Below are 14,320 nucleotides of genomic sequence, written 5' to 3' on the forward strand. Positions count from 1 at the left end.
CTCTCTGTAATTCTGTAAACATGCCCCCAATTTAATGCTGTTTTTTTTTTTTACATGTTGCTTTGGTCATTGTGTATCTTCACAGTAATAAAAGAGTATCTAAGTGAAATAGACACATGAAAGAGATAGATAAATGGTAGACAGATGATGGTAAATCTAGATTCCATATGAGTCTTGCCTTTATTTTCCCCACTGCCCCGATCTCACATAATCCCTTTCTACATTCATGTCATAAGAACATGTTATTTGTTAAACTATTAGTGTCTTTTCCAGAAAGTTTTTGCCTTTGCCTAGATTTTGAAGTGTTTTACCCATGTTTTCTCCTAAAGGTTTCAATGTTTCAAGTCTTACATCAAGCTTTTTAAAATCTGTTTTGAATTTATTTTTATCCATGATGGGGTTGGGGATCTAGCTTGGTTTTCTATTTGTGAATATCTAGTTTTCTCATCAAATTTTTCTGGAGAAAACATCTTTCCCTCCCCCTAATATGTGCTTTTGACATCCCTGTGAAAAAATAGTAAACTTATCTTATTCCTATGTCTCCTAAATTAGAAAATATAAGCCATAGTATCTCTGTCAGAATCCTTTCTGTCATTATGACACATTATGACAGCTGTGGATGGCATGTAGATGAATCAGTGTGGCTGATCAAACAAGTTTCTATTATTGAATTTCATGTAATTTTCATGTCATGAATTTTTTAAACCAATAAAACTGTAAAAAAATCTATATTGTATAGGATATATAAGATTTCAGTCAGATTTAATGTATATTCAGTGATGATTTGCTGGTGTCTACCTCATCTGCTCTCTTCAGATATATGTTTCTTTATAGTATATATTGTTTCCCAAATGCGAACAATAAGAGAAAAATGCCTGGAATCTCTATTCCTTCAGGTTCTTTCTTTCTCACCAATGGCGCTTTGTGGCTTTCTGGATCCCACAAGTTCTCCAGACTAAACACAAGTATCTCATGACGTGATGATGCCGAGATCCGCATGAAAGTGAGCTCATGTGACATTTGTGTTCTGATACCTTCCCTTTCTCTGCCTTGCTCTCTTAATCTGCATTTGCTTCCTTGTTTTTCTTTACGCTGTTAAGTAAGCGCGTGACATTGTCGCGCACCTTCCTTGAGAAGCCTTGACTCATCATAGATGAAACAAACTAGAAAAGGACGCACCTTTGCTCATCAATGGACACACCTTTGCTCATCAATCAAATTCCTTTCATGTGTACAGTAGCCGTAGAAGTATCCAATGGGTTTTCAATATTTGAACCGCATTTGTTTTAGCAAAAGATAAAGGCCAAAACTGAGAAGAGAGTAAACAATATACTTTGGAGGACATAAATCTTTGACATCCCTAATAATAACTTTGAAGTTTAAAGTTATGAACATAAACCGTAAAGCTCTTGGTAAAGCTGAAGCCAAACATCAAAGGGACAGTGACTGCAAGGGCTGCACAGAAATGGAGACTCTGAAGATTTATTAGATGGTGGGTAATGTCAGCTCCCATTTTCTCACTATAAACTTGTCTAAGAGCTTTGGAAAATTCTTCCTCATTTACATTCTGTCTCACTGGTTGTTTTCCATCTATCTGAGAACATCTCAAACCACGAGAAGACCAGAACGAGATAGAAAGAACCATCTTCAGAGAAGAGTGTTTCAGAATTAAAAACAGCAAAAAATATAAACACACACATCTGTGTGCATGCACACACACATACATATCACATACACATTCCATACCCACATATGTAGTCTGTCTGTCTATCTGTCTATCTATCTATCTATCTATCTATCTATCTATCTATCATCTATCTATCTATCATCTATCTATCTATCCATCCATCTTATTCATTCATCTATCTAATCTATCTATCTGTCTGTCTGTCTGTCTTCTATCTGTTTGTCTGTCTGTCTATCTATCATCTATCTATCTATCTATCTATCATCTATCTATCTATCATCTATCTAGCTATCTATCCATCCATCTTATTCATTCATCTATCTAATCTATCTATCTGTCTGTCTGTCTGTCTTCTATCTGTTTGTCTGTCTGTCTATCATCTACTTTCTTTGGTCGTCAGAGTCCATGCCAACTCCCAGAAACAAGCCAGGCTCCAAGAAGCATTCTGGATCAAGGGTTCTTGGCACACAGCAGGTTTACAAAAAGAAAAAGGTCCCTTCGAGCCATTTCCTGGATATTGAAACCAGGCCAGGCTAGCTTTGAGAGCAAAGGGGACAAGCGGCCTCAGAACAGTTTGTGTCACATGTTTACAACCTCTTTGCTTTATAATCTTATAAAAATGAATTTCCCCCCTCCTGAATGCTTTAGTCCATCTCTATTAGTCAGCTCAGAGGGGATCTCACAAAGGCTTAGCAGGCTGGCCTCTTAGTCTTCCCAGCGGCCTGAAGCCCAGCACTTTCTTTGCAGCTCTATTTACTTATAAGCTTGCTTTTGGCAGCTGGTGAGTTTATTTTACATTTTACTGAAGTGTGAGGGGAAATACTGATAGAAAAACTAAACAAATTCCCTCACTAAATGGTATCTCCAAATGAGCAAAGTACCTGAAGAAGTCAAACATCCAGATGCCCAGGACTCAGCCCCGCTTTTCTTCCCTATAAGGCATTGTCAGCATCTCCTCCCACTCTGCCTGGAGATGGGATCGCCTGGAAAGTAACGCTAGAGCAGAAAGGCCCCATCCATTGTAGAACTACACAGAGAGCCTGTGGCCTGCCACCCGGGTTCCCTTTGTCCAAGCTTTGGAGAACCAGGTTTGTACAAACCCCCTTGCCGCTGCTTTAATCACAGGGAATGCTGGTCCCTGTACGCATCTCTCTCTTATTCCATGTAAAATAACATGAAAATGTTCCTTTATAAGTGATCGTGTATCTCACTATAACACACACAGGCACACACACAGAGCATATGTATGTATGTATACATGAAACACAGTCTCACTCTGTAGCCCAAACTACCCTACTCTGTAGCCCATACATACCCTCTCTATATACACCATGCTAGCCTTGATTTCACAGGAATCTGACAGCCTCTACTTCCCATGTGCTGGGACTAGGATGGACTTGTAAGTCAATCTCAAAACACAATATTTAAGTGTGACTAAAATAGTTAGTTAAAAAGTTAGTTCCAGGGATGTTGAAAAGGCCAGGGTATTACCTCTCAAGAGAAAGAACTTGGCTGTATTTTTGAACATAAAAATGCAGACACACAGGGCTCGAGAGATGGCTCAGAGGTTAACAGCCCTGGCTGTTCTTCCAAAGGTCCTGAGTTCAGGTCTCACTAACCATGATCACAATCATCTATAGTGATATCTGGTGCCCTCTTCTGGTTTACAGGCACACATGGAAGCAGAACACTGTATAAATAAATAAATAAATAAATAAATAAATAAATAAATAAATAAATAAAATGCAGACAGACTGAAGGGCTTTGCATAAAGAAACACCCAATAACCATTCCTAAAGTATACAAAGTAGGTGCCAGCTCTTGTTTTAGCTCTTTTGTGTGTGTGTGTGTGTGTGTGTGTGTGTGTGTGTGTATCCCTGGGTGACCCTCAAGATTTTGTATGAATTTTAGTATCCTTTCCACAATAAAAATACTGTGGGTTGTTAATGAGACACTGTGTGATTCTCCTGTACCCAAATCTTCCATGCTAAAGACTAGCCTGGACATAAAGTAAGGTATGGATATAACTTTAGATACTGGTTGCCCCTAAGACAGCAGCAGCAGCAGCAGCAGCAGCAGCAGCAGCAGCAGCAGCAGCAGAAGAAGAAGAAGAAGAAGAAGAAGAAGAAGAAGAAGAAGAAGAAGAAGAAGAAGAAGAAGAAAGCTAGGTGATGGTGTGATACCATATGCAGTTAAAACATGACACCTCATGCAGCAGTCCCCTTTCCTGATCACGCTCTGTGCCACTGTGAGATCCTCTGGGATCCACTTCATGGATCATCGATGAAGATGCCAGGCTGGGAGTCCTGCCGCCATGCAGAGAATGCTAGTTCCCCTGACGGCAGGACACAGGATCTAGGTAGGATCTCAGGCTGCCTGTTTATACTTGTACTCAGATTTCATTTTCCGAAAAGTAAATTAAGACTGCTGTTTTGCAAAGTGGAAAATGCACTTTCCCCATGAATCTGGAAAGCGAGAACTGCATTCAAATTGAAGCCCCAAGGCCTACCAGAAATCACATTACATTTACACTATATTTCTGTCCTTTATTACTGAAAAAAAGTGAAAAATGGAAATAACTACTCATTAAACTTTACTATTTAACTTGACCTCCCAATGAAGGGCAAGCCTTTGGATATATTTCATATAAAAAAAAAAAGTGGCAACATCTGTAGTAATAGATATTTGACCAAGCCTCCTGTCCTTGGAGGCATTATCTTCAGAAGGAAGCTGAGGAGAGCAACCAGTTCCAGGGCACTGGCAGACATGGGCCAAAAGGCAAAGCCGTCTCTAGAAAAGTTGGGCTAAACAGTACATGAGCAGAAGGGAAGCCATAAACAGAAGATGTAGGTAGTTGATTGTGCCCTAAGACTGACGCTTAGTAGACACCCAGAATGTCTCAAGCTTCCTTGCAAGGCTGACACCCATTGGTATATCCTGAGTGAGACAGGCAGAATGTGCTGAGACAGTGTTCTCCAAAGCACTGTATGAAAAAAATAAATAAATAAACTTGAGGATTGAGCAGATATTGACGAAAAGTAAAACAGAACAAGCAATGGCAAAAACAACAGCAAAAAGTCCCCACCCTAAACACAAATCATCTGCAGACAGATACATGGTATGATGAGAGCAACCACAGCAATGTTTCCAGACCCAGACTAACTCCTAACCCTGTTCACAGGAGAAAACTGTAGAAAGACTTGCATACTCATCTCCAGAAACAGACACCGCAGAATCATATCAAATGTGCTAAGGAGGATGATATTGAATGGGCTCATCTACACGAAGGGTATGCAATCTCAGAAGAAGAGAAAATTAGGGAAACGGAAAGGAATAAACATAGAGGCTTTATTTAAAAAAAAAAAAAACGTTTTCCAGAGAAATATAAACAATGGTAATGAGACAGAGATTTGTCAAATAAATATTGGGTGGCTGAATGTGCTGGCTCATGTAATTCCACCACTCGGGATGCTAAAGCAGGAGGATGCTCATGAGTTCTAGTATGCACTAAAAGTTCTGAGTACAAAGCAAAACACATTGTCTCAAAAATCCAATAAAGAAAAAAAATACTACTTGAAGTCTTTTGAACAGAGGACTATCATAATAGAAACAAACTTAGGTCTATATAAAACAAATAAATAAAATAAAGCACTGAAACAAGAGATAAAAGGAATTATCCTTAATTTTATCACTCTTAAGAAACAGTTGTCTGAGCCATAGGTAGAAATATGTACAAAGTTTATCGCATATATTAAAAAGTACAGCCCGCGGCACAGCAGCAGAATGGAAGAAAACAGAATAAGCTGTGTGTCACTAACATTTCTTACATAACACATAAAGAGGTGGAGTATTTGAATTTAAACATTAAAAATACACATGCAGGGAAGCCCTGGAAACCACTGGACATTCCTTAAAGTACATGGATAGTATGTTAACAGAGAAAGTAAAATGAAACCATAAAAAAGCTTTATCATAAGAGAGAGAGAAAAGAAAAACATCCTAACTTATAGAAAATGGCTAGAACGCTCGATTTTAATCCAAAAGATATCTGTAAGCATCGCCGTGAGGGTAGAGTAAAGAAATAAACGACAAATCAAAAACTGTGTGGCCAAAGTTAAGATCAAGACTGCCTGTATGTTATACACAAGAAATCAATTTTATTCATTTATTCTGTTTTATCTTGGGTTTGTTTAGTTGTTGTTTTTATCTCTCTAATGCTTATTTGTTTGAGTCTATTTAAGTCCTTGGACTTGCAGCCATCAATTTGCTCGTGATATGCTACCTCCACACTTCTAATGTCCGTAGAGTCTGTAATGATGTCTGACTTTTCATTGTTAATGTGGAGAATTTAATTTTTGTTTCTGTTGAGTTTCTGGTACATTCTCACTAGAGCTTTATACATTTTATTAATTTCTATGTTCTTTGTTGCTCTGTTTAAAGTTTCTCAGATATACATTTATTTTTTATTATTTTTCTTCTTCGACTTATTTGAAGTAAAATTTTAATCTCCAGCTTCCTGAGATCAAAGCTTAAATCACTAACCTCAGACGCCTTCTCTTTTTAACATAAACATTGAAAGTTATAATTTTCTACAATATACTGAATTACTAGCATCTTGCTTACAAGATTGGTATGTTGTGTTTTCAAGTTTGTTTTATCTTTTGCCAATTTAAAATATTTTAAAATTTCCCTTGAGACTTCTTTGACCTATGGTGATGAATACTGGTTTTAGCTTGATGAGCTGTTGAGTTTGTTGGGGTTACTACAGGAAAATGGGTGACTGGGGGAGGGCAGCTGAATTACTAAAAAAAAATTGCCTGAAGATGTATGATGACAGACAAAACCTTCATGACTGGAGTTCTCTGCAATTTGCTGAAGCTGCGTCAGAGAACTAGAAGTCTTTCCCCTTGCAGGTGTTGACTGGGAAGGGGCCTCATGAGTCTTGTAACTTTCGTGTAGGTTTTATGAGCCTACACTCTTTTCTCTGGAGGGAAAAGTTTCAGTAAGTAGAAAGATCAATTATTGTTTTTAAAGGTTCTTAAAATTCAAATCACACTACAAAGAGCCTGGCTTCAATTGGATCAGACTTTAGAACAGTTTATGTTCTTGGGCATTAGGAAAAGCAGCGGCTCCATTAAGAGAAGCTCAAAGCCTATTGTGGCACACATCTGGGCAGACAGTAGGGAGGATAGAAAGACTGTTCAGCCAAAGTAAAGCCAGCAGCTTAAACCTGTTTTCCTTGGCGCCTGGACATGGTATGGATGGCAGTGTGGATGCCATGAAGTGAGTTCTATAAGGAGATTTCAGAGGATACACACTCCACCAGTAACAAATGCCAGCGCAGGTGTCCATCCAAATCAATGTATCATAAACACAAGTAGCAAAATACATAAATACATAAACAAAAGTAGCAAAACCCACAAACCCTCCTTTGGGGGAAATGAAGGCAACATCTAGAGTTGCAGTAATTATTTATATTTCCAGACTGCAACAAAACTTACACAGTGTGGGGAGACATGTGGAACTTTGATGCATCTTGGTTGAAACAGGTGTGGCAGGCAGTAGAAACTTTGAGAAAGCCAACTACGACGACGTCATGTCTTTCACACAAAGCCTTCCAAATAACTAAGATAAACATGTTCAAAGAACAAATAGAAACCATGCTTTCAGAGTGAAAGGAGACCATAATGGCAAAGGCTTGTAAAATAGAGACTGTTGCTAAAAAGGTGGAAGATACAAGAAGCCAACTGAAGACTACATTTGAACACTACAGCATTGCAAATAAAAACTCTTAGGACCCAATACCGGGCTATCATGCACTTTGTCAAACATATAGAGTTCTTTAAAGGTATATGAAATATTACTATGTAATTTTTTTCCTACTATTTCAATACTAATTTTGGTTATTTTGTTGTCTCCAGACTGTCCAAAGGATTTTTTATATTACTAAGTTTTACAGAAAACCAGCTCTTGTATAAATTTGCTAATATGTTAACTCTTATCTTTAACTTTCAATATTTCCTATATTTTTCTTAGAACTACTGTGTGTACATAATTTCTATCACTGAGCATTTTTTGCATATTTTCATCCTTTAGAATATAACAATAACACTCAGGGACGTGAATTATTGTGTTAATAGGTCATTGGCCACTTATCATAATGATATTTTGTACCTCAGATTCTTCAAAATTGGATGTATTATTTTGTTGAGTTCGTTCATTATAAAAATTTCAAGTAGTACAAGCATATAACTAAAGAAAAAGTAAAGTCTTTTCCCGGCCTTACCTTTAACACATCTACAGAGTTACCATGGCTAATAGTTTATTATTTCAAATACTTTTATTCCCATAAATATGCACTGAGCTTTTGGAAAGACTGAAAATGCCCCTTTCTCATGTTCACATCCTTGCCTGCATGTGCAAATATTTCCCCATGACAGATTCCAGGGAGTGGGTTTCCTGGGTCAAGGGGTATGTACATGTTTAAATTTGATAAGTGCTCACAAATCGCACTGCACAAAAGGCTGTATTGGTCCACACTACGGCAGTGTGTATCCATACACTCTTTCCTGCATCCTGGCCGACCTTGATAAATCACCAACATTTCAATTTATAATTTGATCCCTGCAGTATTTAAGCAGATAAGCATTCATGTCTAATGGGCTTGGTTTTTTTTTTTTCCTTTTACTATTATGGGTTGTTTAACATTTTATTGTTTCAATTTATCTTGCCAACAATTCCATTCAAGATGCCATTTGTAAAGCATTCTACTTTTCAAAACATTTTGAGATGTCCTCTGAAGCTTGTATAGATAAACTGTGTCAAGATAAAGTGCCTTGAAAAGCATTTTCTTAGTAGTTCTTAGTAGAACACAAAGTTAATATTAATATATTATTTATAATATCATAGTATTATTATATTGTACTGGTTTCCTGTATATTCTGTCTAGTTCTTTATTCAAAACTAAGGCATGTTTAAAATGTTCATTATGATGTTAATTTCCTATATTGTCTAGAATGGTTTTCATTTAACTAAAAAACAAAACAAAACAAACAAACAAAACAAACCTCTATATATCTCTAAAATTAAATTGTAGAATCCTAGCTGTTGATATACATAGTTAACATTTAACATATAGTGTAAGTTTACAAACAATAGCTTGAAACTCTAGTGCAAATTTATGTAGGTTATGGTGACATTTTCTTGATTGACAAAGCACAGGTACAAAACAGAACAGAGCAGATCTCTGGGAGCATTTCCCTTTAATCTGAGAACATCATCAAAAATCTATAAAAGTTTCTAGAGTGTAAGAGTTGATGTCTCTCAAGGGCGTAAAATTGTGTTACTAGATATCATGTCCTAAAACTTCAGGGTTGAGGATCAGCTCCAGGGCCCCGAGCATTTGCAGCAAGTGATGCATCAAAGCCCAGCCAGCCAGTGCAGAGTGTGACCGCAGACGAGCTTGAGAAGACAATGGTGTTCTGTTTTGAGTCTTCTGAGGGAAATACCTTTGAAGCCAGGCATGGTGGCACACGCTTGTAATTAGGAGGCTGAGGCAGGAGGATCAATGTGAGTTCCAGGACAGCCTGGTGTTCTGAAGGTAGACTATCCCTGAACCACCCGTGAACAGACTCAGCCACACCCAACGACTGAGTACCAGGCTTCATAGCTCAGTGCGAGAGCCGGTGGTTGGATCCGCTCTCTGTCAAAATTGCCAGCCCTGAGAGAACATGTCTGCCGCATGACTCAAACACCTTCCTCGGAGAGAAGGGCGGTGTGTGCAGCCTGTCGTCAGAAAGTTTGCCCATAATATAAGGTACAAAATGCCACTTCAGAAGTAGAAAACTCACACGTTCCCACCCATCATTTATTAGATATAGAAAAATTCTTAGGGAATCCAAAAAGCACCCTAATTCTTAAAGCAGAAGTCTTGCAGCAAATGCACTTTTAAAATGTACTCATCTATGCGTACACATTTGAAATCTTCATATACTACAGAAAATCGGTGTCCTTTTCTATTTAATCTGTCTGGGCTTGATTGACAGCTTCAGTGGGCAAGCACAGAAGGCTCCCTCAGATTCCAGGGACCTTCATAGAACTAAATACAGCCTCGGGTCAGATTAAATGCAGCTTCACTGTATCCCTTTCAGACATAGGTTTACTGTTTCATTAATCAAGTTTTCATCCACAGTGCCTATTTTTCTACTGAATCCTGCCAAAAATGCTCTTTGGCAGATGGTAAATAATGAAATCATTGGCTCTAAAATCAAGAAATCTTGAAGATAATTAGAAGACTTGATACAGGTAACATTTATTAGTCGTGAAGATTTTGACAGCCCAGAGAATTCTTCAACCCACACAATTTTTAAAGGAAGAAAAAATATATATATCTTTTTTTGAACACTGATCAAATTATGCTTCTTTGACAAGAGAGAAACACACTTCACATGGTCTAATCAGTGAAGGTTTTTTTTCTTTTTCATTTAATAAAGTTTAAGCATAAAGAAAAAGACATGCTTCATAAAACCCATTTCATTATTGAGCCACATGTAAGCACTGGACACCATGGCTGGGAGGTGGCCACAGTGTCTCCTGGTTGGTTCAGGAAGGTCTCCTCATGGAACCATGAGGACCTGAGGACCTGTCTTCAATCCCCAGAACACACCTAGGAAATCTGAATGTTGAGGTGTGTGCTTGGAACTCCAGCACTTGGGAGGCAGAGAATGGTAGATCCTTGAGGCTCACTGACCATCCAGACAGCCTAGCCTACGTCCCAACTTCGAGATCAGTGAGAGATACTGTCTTTTTAAAAAGGAGGGGGAAGGAGGGAGGGAGAGAGAGAGAAAGAGAGAGAGAGAGAGAGGAGAGATACATAGAAACAGAGAGAGGAGGAAGGGAGAGAGAAACACAGAAAGAGGGAGGAAGGGAGAGAGGGAGAGAGAGATGGAGGGAGAGAGGAAGAGTAGAGAGGAGGGAGGGGAAGGAGAGACAGTAAGGGTGGTGAGCTGGAGACTATCCTAAGCAAAGGGAGCAATGGAGCAGAAAACCCAAAGAAAGGACATGATCTCCTTGTCTAGGAAAGCATAGTGGGGAGGGGGGGAGGGGCTGAGGTTGGAAGGGTGGGGACAATCATAGGTAACCTCAAGGAGGCCGTCAGGATCTTGTCATGCTTACGAGATCAGACTTCTTCCCGAAAGCTATGGGAGTTTTGAGCAAAGAAGAGACATGATTTGATTTACATCATTAAAATGGCACCTGGATCATTAGGTCAAAAAGTAAAAGGCAGAGAATCCCGTCTGCTGGACTATCCTGGTGATGGTTTGTTATGGGATGGCAGCATCAGATGTAGTAAAAACTTCTCTGATGGTTAGGATCTGCTGTTGACGTTAGGACAGGCATGCATGTACACGAGCATAAAGTCAACGGCGATCCGGGCTGGGTGAAGGATGGTGTCAGCTGATGATGTTGGGAAACAAGCGGAGGATGTGAAATTGCATTTGGAGTCTCTGCCTGGCATGCCTGCCTGCTGTATAGCTAGATGGGAATTTCTTGTAGAGTATTGGCAAAACTCACAGGACAGGCAAGGCACACTCAAGTTAAGAATCTTAAATTTAAAGGTAAAATTTAATAATAAGTCCTATGAATAAAAAAGTGAGGGATAGGAAGACTGTGACCTGGAAATTTTCAATATGAGAGAAAGAAGAATACAGTGAGAGCTGCAGAAAAGAAACAGATTGGTAGGTAGAACTCAGAGAGTGTAGGTGCCTGAAAACCCAGGAAAGGAAAATGAAAACTATTGATGCATTTAATAGGTAGATAACAAATATAGATTATATAATAGGTAAATATATATATATATATATATTATAGATAGATAAATGATAGATAGCATTCAATCTCAGTATCAAGAATGCAAAACAAATCAAAAAACAAAAACAGAAACTACCCAAGTGTTTGCAGATATAAAAATCACCATTTCAGATCATTCTCATCGCCATTGACAGGCAAGTCCTTCTAGATGCAAGTGCAGAATTTTCTTCCTGTGTCCCCAGTTCCTGGCACGCAGAGCCTCTCACATGCTGCCCTGAAGACTGCCTCTACTACAAGCTGCTTCTGTCGAGCTCATTTATATATCAGAAGTTGGGCAAGGCCAACCATTCTCTAAAATTTCCTGAGATTCATCCTGATAGCTTGATAAACTTCCACCTGAAAGATGAATCATGGCATATCCCATTCTGACAATCCCCTAGTAGTACTGAGCTGGGAGCTGCAGGCACTTTGTACATTATAGCAAACTGTACAGCCTACAAAGCAGAACTTGAAAGCAGGGAAACTGAGGCTCAGAGACCTTACCAGGGACAAAATTAGATCCTACTACTTCAGCCTCCAACCATGCTACTTCATTCCGCATGGCCTCGCCTTGCTCAGGTAGATGGATCTCCTTAGAGCACTCCTTTCAAGCTTCAGCAAATTGAAACTTGGTTAAAAAATACAGTTTCCATAAATGTGAAGAAGTGGAGACGGTCTTTTACAGGCCTGGCTAATGCCTAAGCAACGTTTGCAAAGGTCATCACTTGACCACATGCACCCATGTGCCAATTGAATCTTGGCTCTAAATAAAGGACATTTCTTTCCTTATCATTCTTGCCAGCCTCTCCCCAGTTCTTTCCAGGCATTGTCCTTCTTTAGAGTCACGAACTTCATCTCACTGTTTCCCACACCATTTTCCAGCTTACTAATATACTAACTTACCATCATCATCCTCATGTAAATCATTTTCCTTACCCATGGACTTTTTTTCCTGACTTATCTCTGAAATCTCTTACGTCTAAAAAAATTCAAATGACTTTTCTTTTATGCAGGACAATTCATAAGTGATATTTAAAATAATCTTCAAAGAAGGACTTTTCACTTAAAAAATATCCATTGGAAGGGAGACTATAAAATAAGAGTGAAAAGGGAAAATGAAGAAAAATAGTAAGAAATGGCAATTGCCTGGGATTTCTCAAACCTTGTCAATATTCTTGATCCAGATTCTTTAATTTAGTGATACTGATTAACAGTATAATAGATATTGTATTTGTCAGCTTTCTAGTTGCTGTGACCAAGTCATTGACAATAAGCAACTTAAGAGAAGAAGACTTTGTCGTCCATCACGATGGGCAGGGAGTATTCAAATTCAATAGCATCTGAGGGAACATTTTATACAAAAACCATAATAGATACAAAACACTGAGGAAGTAAACCTGTAAGGAATGCTTCTGTCGACTGCTTCCACCAAAATAGCATAGGTGTGGAACAGATGGCACCGGATAACTCTTCTGCCGGTTTGTTTTCCATTGCTGGGATGAAGAGGAAGGATGCATTTTAGTTTGTGGTCCATGATGCTTGGCCTGCTTCTTTCGGGGCTGCGGTGTGAAATACACTGTGGAGAGAGAGGATGAGGAGAGAAGGATGCCCTCCTCCTGGCTGCCAGGAAGCAAAAAGGAGGAAGGGGCCAGAGTGATTATTTCCTGTAGGGCACTCCTACCAAGGCCTTGCCTTCTCTCCTCTGGGACCCACCTCTTCCTGTTCCGCTGGCTCCTCACAGTGACCCGGCCAATGGGCCTTTGGGGCTCACTTATCCCAACCACAGCACTTCTGGACCTGCATCAGGCTCCAACAGTTGAGGTTCTCTCCCCTGTGGTCTAGATGACATCTTATTCACGGATAGAGACCGTGGTGCAGCTGCTTTTTATTCTTATTCAGAATAAAATAAGGCTTATTCAGAGTAGAGCTTTTGAAAGTAAGGGCCTGGTCAGCCCTGCACACTAGCTGAACCTTTGTTTATGGCTAGATTACATGTAAGGAGGAAGAGCTTGTATCACAGAGGTAAATAGTATTCAGACTCCCACGGTCTTGGTTCAGAGCCCGGTTCTATCTCAGTGTGTACGAAACACTGAGCAGGATACTGGATGTCCAGGCTTCAGCTTCTGCTCTGGGATGGTAGGATGATGACCGTCCAAATTCAACAGATGTTAGGATTCCAACATGGAAACCACATGTAACAATGAGCACAGCATAGCGCTCCTGAAATATTAAATGTTCCACACATGTGCCTATCTCCTTGTTATCAATTTTTAAAATATTGACTGCTTTATGCTTAGTAACCCCCTTTTCAATGTGCTTTCTATCAATTTCTGCATTGTGCTTTTCCACCTGCCGCTCCCTGGAGAAATGATGTCGGCTGGGTGAGGGGACGGATGAGCTCCGGATCATGCTCCTCTGAGTAATTACATTCTGGCTGGCTGTCCCGGAGGCCATGGCTGTAAAGGGACAACTCCGATTAGCCACAGCAACCCAATTTATCCTGCAATTTCATGCAAAGTGACTTCACATAAGAAAGGGAAAAAATGTTTCCCTCAGATATGGGCATGGGCTGATGTAATATTTGTGGTTGCAAAATGAAAGTGGTTCTTGCCTTTTGCCACACCTGGCAGTATTTGCTCAGGTGCAGGTTGGTTTCCACGTGAGCTGACTCAGAAAACCTACCTGTGAGGTATAGGGAACTTGTCATGCGGCCTGTAAGAACCAACAGATCTCTCTGTGTATTGGTGCCTTATTGGAAGGCTGCCTTTAAGCATGAGAACATTT

The sequence above is a fragment of the Meriones unguiculatus genome, chromosome 19, assembly GCF_030254825.1.
Source record: "Meriones unguiculatus strain TT.TT164.6M chromosome 19, Bangor_MerUng_6.1, whole genome shotgun sequence".
NCBI classification, from domain to species: domain Eukaryota; kingdom Metazoa; phylum Chordata; class Mammalia; order Rodentia; family Muridae; genus Meriones; species Meriones unguiculatus.